Genomic DNA, 14107 nt, shown 5'->3' with positions numbered 1-14107 from the left:
TCATCATGATATTGGCATAAAAACAGACATACTGATCAATAGATTCAAATTTAGGGCCTAGACATAATTCCACATACCCATAGACACCTGTTCTTCAATAAAGAAGCCATAAATATACACTGAAAAAGAATAAGCATGTTCAACAAATAGTTCTGTTCAAACTAGATGTCTGCATGCAGAAGAATGCAAATAGATGCATATTTATCACCATATACAAAAATCAAATCAAAATGGATAAAAGATCTCAATAGAGAAAACAGACACACTGAAACAGACAGAACAGAATTTGGGAAATAGTCTTGAATGCTTTAGCTAACAAAAGTATTTTCTGGACAGAACATCAATAGTATAGGCACTAAGGTCAAAATTTAATAAATGTCATTTCAGGAAGCTGAAAAACTCATAAAAGGCAAAGGACAGCATTAGTTAGATAAAGCAGCAACTTACAGAATTGAAAACATTTTTACTAATTCCAGATCTGATAGAGGTCTAATAACCAAAATATATAAAGAACTCAAGAGACTAGATATTAAAACCAAATAATTAAATTTTAAAAAAATAGGATACATATTTAAACTAATTCTCAGTGGAGGAATCTTATATGTCTGAGAAACAGTCAAAGAAATTCTGAACATCTTTAGCCATTAGGGAAATTTAAATCAAAACTACTTGGAGATTCCATCTTATACCTGTCAAAAAGGCTATGATCAATCACACAAATGACAGCTCCTGTGGGCAAGGAGAAGAAGCAAGGGGAATAGTCTTTTCTTTGCTGTTAGTTGTGCAAACGTCTACAGCTACTGTGAAACTCAATATGGTGGTTCCTTAGAAAACCTGTAATCAATCTACCTTCCCGGCTCTTACCTCTCGTGGGTACATCTTTAAAGGACATACCATCCTGCCACAAGGATACTTTCTTCACTTTGATTACTGTGACTACTCATAATACCCAGAATTTGGAAAAACCTAAATGTCCCTCATATGGAAGGAGAATGGATAAGCAAAATGTGGTACATTTATGCAATGCAATATTACACAAATGTTAAAAAAAATGACATTGTGAAATTTGCGAGCCAATGACTGGAACTAGAAAAAAATATCCCAAGTGAGGTAACCAAGATCAAAGAAGAATATGTGGTTCATATTAACGTAAAAGTGGATAATAGCCATTAAGTAAATAATAATGAAGATATAAACTTAATTACCTAGAATCAAGGAATTTAGGCAAAGAGAAAGGCTCTAGCTGAGAAGCATCTATTTATCAGCAAAGAGGAAATATAATATAATTTGCAGGTGGACTGGGGGTGGGTGGGGATGGATGCAGGAGGAATCAGGTGGGAAGGAGGTAAGATGGAGGGAGAGAGAAAGATAAGAGATGGCGGCTGGAATTGGGATGTATTTGGTAGCCATATGGAATCCTAGTGCTGTGGAAATATTCTGGAATCTCTGAAGGTTATTCTAGTGAGGACTACAAGTAATGGGGTTATGAAGTCTGAACTAGTCATCTCCTATAACCTGTCAAGGCTCCCACTGGTGGGACTGGATTGTATTCTGTTGAATTATTGGTTGATGTAGCCCTTTGGAGATTCCCAAACAACAAGACACTGATGTTAGGACAGAAGATTGTTCACCTCAAATTGACAACAGGGACCCATTACCCTGGGCAACATCCACATAGCTCATTGAACATATAGAAATCGGGTGATGCCTGCATGAAACCTTTTCCTCATGTTCTAGTTGCTTTGGTGCAGGAAGGTAGTGTGTGGCTACAGAAATAGATATATGGGCATAAACCCAGGCACAAAATCTTTGGCCTATAATCTATTCTGCTAGAAAGATGTTCTGAGGCAATAGAACTTGGGGGAGTAGTCAACCAATGTACGATTTAACTTGAGGCCCACTTCAGAAGTAGGAGCACATACCTCATCCTGCTAGGATTGCTCAGAACCAGAAACAAGATAGCCCAGAGACATAGGGTATATAGGGAACAAACAAACACAACTGGCCTTAATAAAACAAAACAAAATTAAATAAAGTCAATGTAATGGATCTCTATAATATTCTGCTTTACTCATAGATCAGTACCATGTCCAGTCATCATCAGAGAAGCTTCCTCCAGCAACAGATGAGAGTGGATACAGAGACCCATAGTCTGATATGCTGGGTGCCTAAATTTGAGCTCTGCATTAGTTCTTTATCCTTGGAGCTCAGGGAATGATTCCCTTGTCAAAGGGTAACAAGCCTTGTAAAGGACAGAGTGGATAAAGGATACCGGAAGAATAAGGTCCACTGAATCAACCAAACAGGACTCATACGAACTCACAGAGACTGAAGTAGCAAACAGGGAGCCTACATGGTTATGCACTAGATCCTCTGCATATACTTTGTCACTGTTAGCTTTGTGCTTTTGTGGGACTCGTAATGTTTATTTTATTTTATTTTAAAAATTTCCTTCTCCTCCCCACCTCCCTTTTCCTTCCCCCTTCCCCCACTCCCCAAGCCCCACTCCCCTCCCCTTCTCTCTCCAGTCCAAAGAGCAATCAGGGTTCCCTGCCCTGTGGGAAGTCCAAGGGCCTCCCCCCTCCATCCAGGTCTAGGAAGGTGAGCATCCAAAAGAGCTCACCAAGGCCAGCAGGACTCCTAATTTTAGGGGAACTTATATCTTGGACTCTTTTCTCCCTGTTGGATTGCCTTCTTGGTGTAAGGGCTTTCCCCCATATTACTGTTCGTTGTGTTGTTGTGTTTGCTTGTTTTCTCTTGGATATCTGCTACATTTTTATGGGTGACAGAACGGGAATGGATTCAGGGGAGAAGGGAAATTAGGAAAGTTGTTGTCAAATTTATTGTATGGGAGAAGAATCTCTCTTTTTTATTTATTTGTTTCACATCCTGACTGCAGATACCCATCCCTCCTTTCCTCCCAGTCCCCCCCCAACACACACCCCTGTCTGCATTACCCCAATCCACTCCTCCTCTGTTTCTGTGTAGGAATGGTCAGGTTTCCCATGAGTATCAATAAAACATGGCATATCAAGTTGCAGTAAGACTAAGCATCACCCCATATATTAAGACTGGGCAAGGTGACACAGTATGAGGACTAGGGTCCTAAAAGTCCATAAAAGAGTCAGAGATAGCTCCTGTTCACACTGTTATGAGTCCCAGAGGAGGGCCAAGCTACACAATTGTAACATACATGCAGAGAGACTAAACCAGTCCTATTCAGGCTCCCTAGCTGTTTGTTCAGTCTCTGTGAGCTCCTAATTGCCCAGGCAGACTTGTTGATTCTGTGAGGGGTTTTTTTTGTAGTGTCTCTGAGTACTCTGGCTCCTATATTTCTTTGTCTCCATCTTTCAAAGATTCAATCAGTATAGCTAATGGTTAAAATAAGACTAATAATTAGAGATTGACATAGAACAACTGAGCATTTAGCTTAGAAATTCTTTGCCAGCATGTCATAAACATAAATTTTTCACAGTACAAATCACACATAATAAGTCTGTTTTAAATCATAAATGCATCTTGCAATCAAGAAAGAGGAACTTAGAATAAAAAGGCTGTACCATTTACTCATCTCAACAAAACAAAACTTCCACCCAACATAAGAATAGTTGGGGGAAAGTTACATCCAGAACAACTATGATTAAGCATATTTTAAAAATGAAGTTTTCCTGTTGAATACAAGCAAACCTCACTCATTTCCTGAGAACTTGATATCAGCATGATAAATAAAAGTGTTTAAAATAAGAAGGAATGCATGAAGGTGAAGAAAATACTTGTGGATCATTAAGTTTCTACAGATAGAAAGCAAACTATCAAACTATGCTTACTATGTAACTAGTATCAAAGTTATGAAAGGAGAAACAAGACAAGAACAGAGGAGAGAGTTCAGGGACAGAGACAGAGTCCTTCCTGCTGCGTGGGATGCCGGAGAGTTCAGAGATTTTCTGGCAACATTTCAAAATTTCCTTGGACCAATGATTTGTTTGTGACTTTTCTTGTCCCTTCTTTGAGCAAGGAGGCGATACATTTGACCTTACACCTCCTCTGTCATTGTATACATGAATATTGATAGCAGACAACCTATTCAACTAGTTAAATAGTTCTACACATAGTGGGGAGTCATGAGTGGTTGAAGGAAGCTCCCCTCATCAATTTGTAGCTCATAAGTGATGAGTTACAGGATTTCTGAACTGATGAGAAGTTAGTGAGACTGAAGAACTTTGGGTATATGGAAATAGGCTGTGGTTTTCAGCATCTTTGTTAATGTTTTGAAATGATTTTTAAGATATTAGGAATAATAGTATTTTATATGAGCTTCTGTAGACCATTGGTCAAGGACAAAGAATTTGGGCAGAATTTGGCCCTCTGTCCTTTAGGATATCACATGATGCTCAAGACAATCACAGGTGCAATGATACTTTGTTAGGTAGCTTCTCTATACTATATGGGAATAAATGTCCTTGTGGACATTTGTACACTGCATTGTCTTCTCAAAATTTTTAATGTTCTTTGGTTTACGATTGCCTGTCTTCAAACCTTGATGTAGTCCTTGGAACCTCCTTATTTCTAGGTTTGTTTCTACATTTATTTACTGTATATTGTTTATCTGTCTATTCGGTTTGGAGTTCTTTATATCCATCATGACATCCTCTGAACTACTAATTTGATTTCAAGAATACTATTTTAATATTTTCAGGCTTCTATAACAAAGTGAGAGAATTTTGCCTGCAATAACCCACATTTATTTTTATTCTAAAAGATGAAACATCCAAAAACTAAAATTCATATATAGAAATGCCCTATATCACAGTTTGCTGATTAGTGCCTCCTACATATCTCCCATAAAGGAAAGAGACACATCTGTAAATATCTTTATTCCATAAAAAGTTCCCTAATTGTATTAGGCTAACTCATCCCGATGAAAACATGTGAAACTAATCTTAGGCAGAATTCCTCTTTGAATATTATCTACTTGGTATATTGATATTAAGAGAAGACACAAAATTCTATCCCTAATAACAACTATTTACAAAAATGGTCTTAAGATGAAGCTTTGGTGGAAACACATGTTTTAGGAACACTATAACACCCCCAAAACAAAACTAATCATTTGACTTAAAATAAAGCAATTTGAACTTTCAGGCCTGCCTAAATTAGCTATATGAATTCCCTAAGGTAGAGTTTATAAATGTTGGTTAAATTGTAAGTTAGAGAGTAATAACTGGAGGAATAATTACACTTAAAAATAGCTTAAATAATTGAATAAACTGTTTCAAAAGGATGGACAGATTTGAAAAGTGCTTCCTACACCTTTGAAACTTAAACCAAAATGTATAGGTACAGTCACTTTACATAATGATATTACAACGAAAACAAACATTCTTACATTATTTCAAATAATTATCAATTATAGCAGCAAATTATATGTCGCCACACATTTAATCTGACAGTACTATTAAGGGATTCTAAACAGAATACTTTTACTGGTGAAAAGACTCCAGTATAAGAGAATCTTATACTTAGAGAACCACACTGTATAATGCAAAAATCATTTGAACATGCTGGAGTAGACAACATAGAGGAAATGACGTCAAGGCTCCTCTGGGAGTTCATCACATCAAAGGCAGAGCTATCTTAGCAGTGACTACATAATCTTTTTTTTATATGTGTTTATTATGTATACAATATTCTGTCTGTGTGTATGCCTGCAAGCCAGAAGAGGGCACCAGACCTCATTACAGATGGTAATGAGCCACCATGTGGTTGCTGGGAATTGAACTCAGGACCTCTGGAAGAGCAGTCAGTGCTCTTAACCTCTGAGCCATCTCTCCAGCCCCCTGGAGATTGGTCAGGAACCAGCATTGAGTCCTTTCAAACCCATAACAGAAAAGTTCAACAAAAGTATCATGACCATAGTTTTGATAACTGTATTATAAGAAATAACTAGAAAGTTTTTTCTTTTGAGCGCACACAATGTAATCTGAGCCATGATAGTGATTTGTGATAAATTTTCATACAACATGAAACACTTTGGCTTGTATTTTAAAGTTTCTTTGTGGACTAAATTATTTTGAGTCACTGAAGTTGATTTACTGAGGGTAGAAGTGTATCGTTCTGGTAGAAGGCAATCTTTAGTGACATGCTGTAGGGAGAGAATTCTTTGTAATTCTGCATGTCTCTGCAATAGAATAATTTTGAAAGTAGAGCTAGCATATTTCCCAAAGACAGACTCTTAAGACTACTTTGAACCATGAAAAAATTCCGTCCTTCCTCTGGGAAGCACTAATTTGCACCTGAGGAAAATAAATAAGTGTCATCTTCTTCATGCTCTTTGGAGTTGAACTTAGTAATTAATGTCTTTTTGTGGAGTTGAGAATGGGCAGAAATGCTAGCTCCTATTCATAAACCGCCGAGCCTCCTAACTTCTTGGATTATCACCTGGGGTGAAACTCACTACACTGGCTGGGTAATCTCTAGTTTTTACCATACTACCTCATAAGAACTGTGCTCAAGGAATCAGCTCTATGATATTGCTGTGGCTTCTGCATTTGTTGAAAGTAATAAACTTCAGATGAGTCTGATCCAGGAAGGCTCATGGTGGCTTTTGCCAGTGTATACATATATATGAAACTGAAGTCTAACTTGTTAAACTGCAAGCCTAACACAATATAGCTTCCACAGCTACCAACTTAATGCCATGGAGCCGCAGCTGCTGTAATAGACTAAGTCAATATATTTCTAAGTGAACTGCCTACTTACATTTGACCTGTTATATCACTTTTCTTCACAAGAGAACAATTTTTAAAAAGGGAAAAAAGTACATGACAAACTTTCACAGTTTATGTAATATTTTTCAATAATAAACACCATGTGCCTAATCTGTAATATAGAGTAATTTGGCCCTGCTTTCCTGCTGAGAGTGACCTTGCAGAATAAACTTCTTTGTCTTAAATGCATATCACTACACAGATTTTTGATGGTGTTTCCCTGGTATCTGTAATGGCTAATGATGGTTGCCAACTTCATTGACACTTTAATGCAATGAAACCCAAGCACATGGGCACAACTGTGAAGAACTCTTCTCCATTGGATCATTTGCACTGGGAAGACCTACACTCAATCTGGACCACAGTTTCTGGTGCCAGTTTATATAAATTGGCACTGAGGAAGTAAGCTCTTGATTTTTGCCTGGTTGTGCTCATTCGCCCTCGCTTGTCCATGTACTATGCTGCCAAAAAAATCTCTTTGCTAGGATTAAAAGGTACATATTCAGGATTTCAAAATATACTGAAGAACATTTGATATACACAGTGCACAGTGTTGAACAACTATGGGATTCTTGGCTTTTTTTATTGGAAGAGAGTCATTTTTTTTTTTTTTACTAACATGACCAAAGTTTTTAAATGACTCAAATACATTCCATTTAGTGCATATAAATGGATCAGTTCTATGCCTCTAGCCACCCCTGACTGATACAGTATCTACCATAATGCCTGTTCCACACTCATGCACCACTATGTTAATGAATTAATGTTACTTCATAATATTCTTCACTATTCTCCTTATGTTACTTTTACCAGGTTGGGTCATGGTTTAAATTTTCTTTTTTCTTGTGCCCTGTGTCACCTATCCCAGACAGTATCTCTGATCCATTAGAATCTACATAGCTCCTCCATCTATTCTGTTTGGTGCTAAACAATGTAGAGAGGCAATATAAGCTGAGATATTTCGTTTTCAAGTTTAAGGTCAAACCTGAATCCCAGGAAAGAATAAAAATATTGAGAGTAATTAATTAGTCAATGAAATATTGATGATCTCACAATGGAATTTCTCTATTAAGTCATGTAGTTAAAAAGAATGGGTGTCTGTTGTATTTATGAGCATTATTATGTTTATAATAGAATAAACAATCGTGTTGAAAAAGTAAGTTCAACAAAAGAAACACAATTGGGCTTGCATATTCAGAATCATAATATCCTGGCATCTGACTCCTTCCTACAACTTTGCAACTTCTACAGTTGTGAGAATCTGCAGAATTCTATCTATGGTTTTCATCTATTTCACTTTTCATTCACCTTGCTTTTCAGTTTCTACATGTAGCTAACAAACAAACCTTTTCTCCTAAAACTACACCACATCGTAAGTTTCAAATATTGCATTTTAAAAGCCTAAAAGTTTCATCCTTCTTTCCAGATACTTATAACATAGTTTCAACTATTACTTTCTGAAAGTCTGTGGATATCACTCAATAAAACATCTCTTAGGTGTCTTAAAGCCAGTATATTGTAAAGGATTCTCATTAAAACTCTCCTTTTCTAACATTGACCTTTTCTCTCTTTGTTCTGTTTTTTAATAGTAACATCATTCAACCATTTGATTGATCCTAAAAACAGAAATATTTACTGAACTATAATTCCTTATGATATCCATGGTGAGGTATTTTTAACATTTTTCATTCTACTGATTTCATATTCATTTATTCCATTCATTAATTATTCTAATAAGTATGTATCAATGACATAATAAATTTCCATGCTGTTCTAAGTGGTGGAGTTATAGCATAATTAACTTCTGTTTTAGAGTATCACATATAAGACAATGCAATAAATAATTGATATAGCTAAAGACTATAAAATATCACCAGTTCTTTTTCATAGATTATTCTTAAGAATTTTGTCAGTTCCTAGTTGGGAACATGAGCTGTAATGGTTTTATAAAGGGCAAGGTATAGTGAGGATGAATTTGTCTTTTTATTGATGATAATAGTTGTCCTGAAGAAAAGGTTCAAAAATTATCCGAAGAATTTAAACATGTTGTTGATGAGTTCAAGCTAAACTTTTAAGTAAATAAACTGTGGAATAATCCTATTGCACACTGTAATGATTTGTCATTCAAATTTGTTTAATAAAATTTTGATTGGCCAGTTGCCAGGCAGTAAGCATAGGCAAGGAAATCAAACTTAGAATGACGGGAAGGAGAAGGGCAGAGTCAGGATTGCCAGTAAATACAGAGAGAGCAAGATGGGAACATTGTACTGAGTAAAGGTACCAAGCCATGCAGCAAAGCATAAATAGAAATACGGGTTAATTTAAGTGTAAGAGTTAGCTAGTTAGAAGTCTGATTTATCAGCCACGCATTTATAATTTATATTCAGCCTCTGAGCCAATTATTTTTGACTGGGTGGTTAGGACAGGAAACATCTGTTTGCATAAATAGAATCATCATAATATATTTTTGCAACCTAGGTTTTTTATTGTAAAATTGATGATATAAACACAGTATTGTTGAAGGGATAAAAAGATTAATTTATATTAGTCGATTAGAAACTGTCCATGTGTATAAATATTAATGTATCATCAACATTGGTGGTAGTTCACTTTTGTTGTTAAACTCAGTGGATTTAGAATTGCTGAGTAAAAGTATTCACATGGTGCACATCTCTACTGTACCTGCAAATGCATGTCTAGAACAGAATAACTGAGGAGGGAAAACCTACCCTGAATACAAATAATACAATTATATGGAGTGATGGTCCTAAAGAATGAAAGAAGATAAAGAAAAATTCAACCAAATGGAACAAATTCCTTCTTTCTGCTTTTCTTTTTGATTTTTTATATTATAATGTAATTGCAGCAATTCTCCATTACCTTTAATCCTTTCAACCCCTATACTTGTGTCCTGCCCTGTTTTCCTTTAGATTTATTTACTTATTAAAAATAAGTGTTATTGTACACATATATGTATGTGCATATACATATATATTTTGAAATATAACCTGCTCAGTCACATAATGTTAGTTAACTGTATGTGGGTTGTCAGGGCTTCTTTGTTGTGATATTTTATTATAGGAGACCAAATCTTTCCCTAATGTGTACAATAGGAAGGATGAAGTAAAATTAGTACAAGTAAAATTAGGACAAGAAGAATTATAGCTGAGCATAGTCAAATACATTTACTGACTTGCTTGTCTATCATGAAAAAGTTTTCATTGTGTTCTCTTGGGTATTTTAGACAAAGGATGATACTATTCTACAGTTCTTTGAACAAATACAATATTATTTTATTCACATAAAATACATGAAAACCATTATTCAAAAATAAAATAAATATAATCTGTGTGTACTTTGTTAATAAAATTAATTATTGTCATTCTTCAAAGTGAATAGACTTATGTATTTTCGGTTTCTGGGATGTTCCTTTAAGTTAGTCACAAAGGAGTATTAATTAGAGTCTTTACCTAAACAAGGGGAGTTTAAAAGAAGGACAAGAGAATATAATTTCTTGCAAACTATATTTTATAATACTAGTTGATATTTTTATTCAATTTGGTATCCCCTGTGATTCTGCTACTAAAAAAGAATTTCATGCTCAGACTTTCTTTTTAAATAATGGTTATGTTTCCTGTCTGTTCATCCTTTGGTCTGCCTGTCCATTGTATTAGAGGTCTGGATGAATTTATTTATAGCCATAATCTTTTCTTTGGATAATAGCTAAAGCTAATAGTGTATCATCTGTTCAACCCTGCAGTCTATCTTTCCTGATTCCTCGGGGTAACCATCCCTGCACCTCATCAGTCCATTGGATCTCGGAACAGACATCATCCTTAAAATCCCATTTGTACCATTTGGATCAGGGCAGGAAGAGTAATAGCTCTAATCTTCTTGTAGTGATATTATTAATCTTGGGCAGGTGAGCTCCAAGGTACTTTCTCTAACCTACACATTTAGAAGGCAGAAGCTTTAGGGCTGTAATGAATAAGTCTAAATGGAAGCCTGCAGCATGAAAGGAAATGATTGCAAGATTAAGCTGTGCTTTAGGTTTGTACATAAACTCTGTTTACACTGCAAAACCAAGAGCTTTAAGAAAACTAAAGAGAAATATTAAATGGCTCTCGATTTGACAACAGTAAGAATGTCATTCAATTATTTATGTTTTTTCTATCTTAGGCTGCACAAAAATCATAGCACAGTGAATTTTGTTCTAATATTTTATGAAATTTTCAATGGCTTGCTGAAAGCACTGTGTTAAATTTTTTACAGCCCTGTTTCTATATTTGACAAAGGAAACTATTACAGCTGCAACCAAACAAAAGACAATAAAGCATTTTTATTTGCCTTTACCTACATTGCATTTGTAAACCTCATGATGCCGGGTGAAATCCATCTCTTTATGCACAACATAAAGGGTGTGACTTCTTCATTATCAAAAACTGACTTACACTTAGGAGAAAACTCCTCTGTCATATTAAATATGTTTTCTATAGACTGTATGTGGTTTTTTATTGCAAAGTTCAAAGTATTAAACTTGCTGCATTCTACTGTGAAATCTGTTTCTTTGATAACCTTCTCTTAGTGTTGCATATGATATGATGTGAGAGAATTGTAGATGTAAGCAGATTTTTTGCAACAGAAAGAACTTTCAAATTAACCCTTTTGATGACACTGAAAACATTGAAAATAAAGGAAAATGAGTTATTTTTTCTGTTTGATTTAACTTCTGTTTAGAGAACTGATACAGTGCTATTTTGTTTATGATCAAAAATGTATTTTATATTTTCCTAATGATTCATTAATCTTGACATCAGGTTCTGAGAAATTATTAGTTATGTTGGCCATATACGTTTTGTTCAGTTGAAAGCTCCAAAACTCAGTTATTAATTTGTCATGAATTAAATAGGTAAGATTATAGAATGAAAATTGAGTCCAATGTATTCCATATTACACTAGAGCTAGAAAACATGAGGTATTTAACAATACTTTGTGTATCATGCCTGCCTCATAAGTAAAATAGAAAACATAGTATGTATGTATATTCATGGGAACTACTTATTGTAAAATACTACATTTACGAAATTCTCTAAGTTCTTTAAGATAATATTAACATCAACCATATTAACATCACTTTATGTGGGAGATTTTATTGCTCATAGATATTTAAGTCACATTCAAAAGATACGCATCTATTAGATAATAGAGCCGATACTCAAAGACAGAAATGTAACTTTAGCTTTGCAATGCTAAAGTACAACATTATGCTGCTCTTTGTGCTCTCATCTTGAGGAAAAATTTTTATAGCTGAGATGCATTAATTCTCAGTCTTGTGAGTACAGGACTGAAAATGTTGAAATGGTCACAAGCTAAGTGTGAACTACTTATAAACAATTTAATTGCTACTGGAAACATATATACATTTAAAATATCATAATTGTGTAGCAAAGGGCCTTATTAGCATAGAGGAAAAAGGACTTTGTATGAAATAAGAGAAACACTTTCCACTGCTGATAATCTCCAAGTAAGAGTCTAGTATTTGTACCACTTTCATGCTGGAAATCAAAATGAAGGTCTTTTATGCTTTCATTCTGCAGTGGCAATTTTCAGAGACCATTTAAAAACAATTTCTAATGATCTTTGACCCTTCATACTCATCATTTTATGTTTGAATTAATTCATGTATAATCTGTCTCATTCCATTTGGTTTAGATTCATTATAGAATACTTTTGAGTAGGTTCATCACTAATGTAAGAAAGATTATACACTTTTAAATATTCTGTTGGATTTATAATGCACATTTAATGCAACAAAAATCAAGAGAAATAATATTTCTGACTTTTTTGTAAATCACTGAACTTTAGTACATTTAGTAGCCATCCAATCCTAAATTTAATATCTTAATCCAGTGTGCTCAGACAATTTCATAGCATTACATTCTACTGAAAAATATTCTAGGTGAGGCATTGCATACATCAAAATCTTAGTTTCGCACATTTTTACAAAGTGAATATGAAATTCCATTTATGAGCACAACACCAATCATTTCAGTTTTAGTTCTACAAATCAATGATATATTATAAAACTCTTAAAAATATTTAGATCTCTGAAATGTTATCTAAATATCTTTCACTTAAAGAATATTAAAAATTGCAAATATTCATAGGATAGCCAATTAGAGAAATGTGTAATTATCACATGTTTTTTATTTTTTCCCTGTTGTATGTATTATTTCAAAAAGATCCCCTCTCTTTTCATTCACACAACTTACAAACATTTTAATGAAGTAAATGCCTAACTTTTATATAATTATAAATTATAAATGGATACAGCCATAAATCATATGGTTTAATGTGTTAATTAAAGTTGTAATCAATTTAGTAGCAAAAACTAGTTCAAAGAAAAGTGCTTTAAACATACCCAGGATCATAACCACCAATGCAAGCTGGTATCCCTGGTCACCCTCAGTCCAGGTCTGCCAGAATTCCAGGTCAATAACCTGCACTCCTTCTCCTCTTTCTCTGCTTCAATAGACCCAACCCTTCAGCCTCATCCCTGGGTCCCTAGCACTGCAACAGACAGCCAACTGCAGTCTCCCTTCGCCATTGGCTGTATCCCTTGTGGAAACCACAGACCATCCCCTCGTAATGTCCTTCCATTTGTATCTTGGTTTGCAATGCCAGCAGACATTCTCTGGGAACACATCAGCTGAGTGGTCAAGTAAAACAGGCAACACACAATCATCACTTGCTCCAAAAATCCAGAGAGGAAACAGAACCCAAGGATCAAAGCACACACACACACACACACACACACACACACACACACACACAGCCACAAATTCAGAATTATCCCATACCCTGATGCCTTCATGCCAGCATGAAAAAAAAATAACAGACAGTGCAATATGTTCCCATGCAAACATGACTATCCTACCACAGCAGGCCTAGAATGTGCCACCATAGCTGAAGCACAAGAAAATTATCTTCAACACCTCCCATATGTCCCTGACAGAGGTCATTAAAGATGAAAGGGATAATTCCCTTAAAGAAATGCAGAAAAACCCAAACAATCTGAGGAGACGGGAATGAAAATGTACAACTCATGAAAATGGAAATAGAATCAATAAAGAAAGAACAAACTGAGAGAAATTTTGTGGTGAAAAACTTAGGAATTTGAAGAGGAACTCCATAGGCAAGCTTTGCCAAAAGAAAGAAATGGAAGAGAGACTCTCAAACATTGAAGACGGGGAAGAAGAAATGTATATATTGGTCAAAGAAAATGTTAAATCTAAAAGCTTCTGATACAAACCTTCCAGGAAATGTGAGACATCCATAAA

This window comes from Microtus pennsylvanicus, chromosome 4 (genome assembly GCF_037038515.1).
Source record: "Microtus pennsylvanicus isolate mMicPen1 chromosome 4, mMicPen1.hap1, whole genome shotgun sequence".
NCBI classification, from domain to species: Eukaryota; Metazoa; Chordata; class Mammalia; order Rodentia; family Cricetidae; genus Microtus; species Microtus pennsylvanicus.
The sequence above is the reverse complement of the archived record's forward strand: the minus strand, read 5'-3'. Positions refer to the sequence as shown.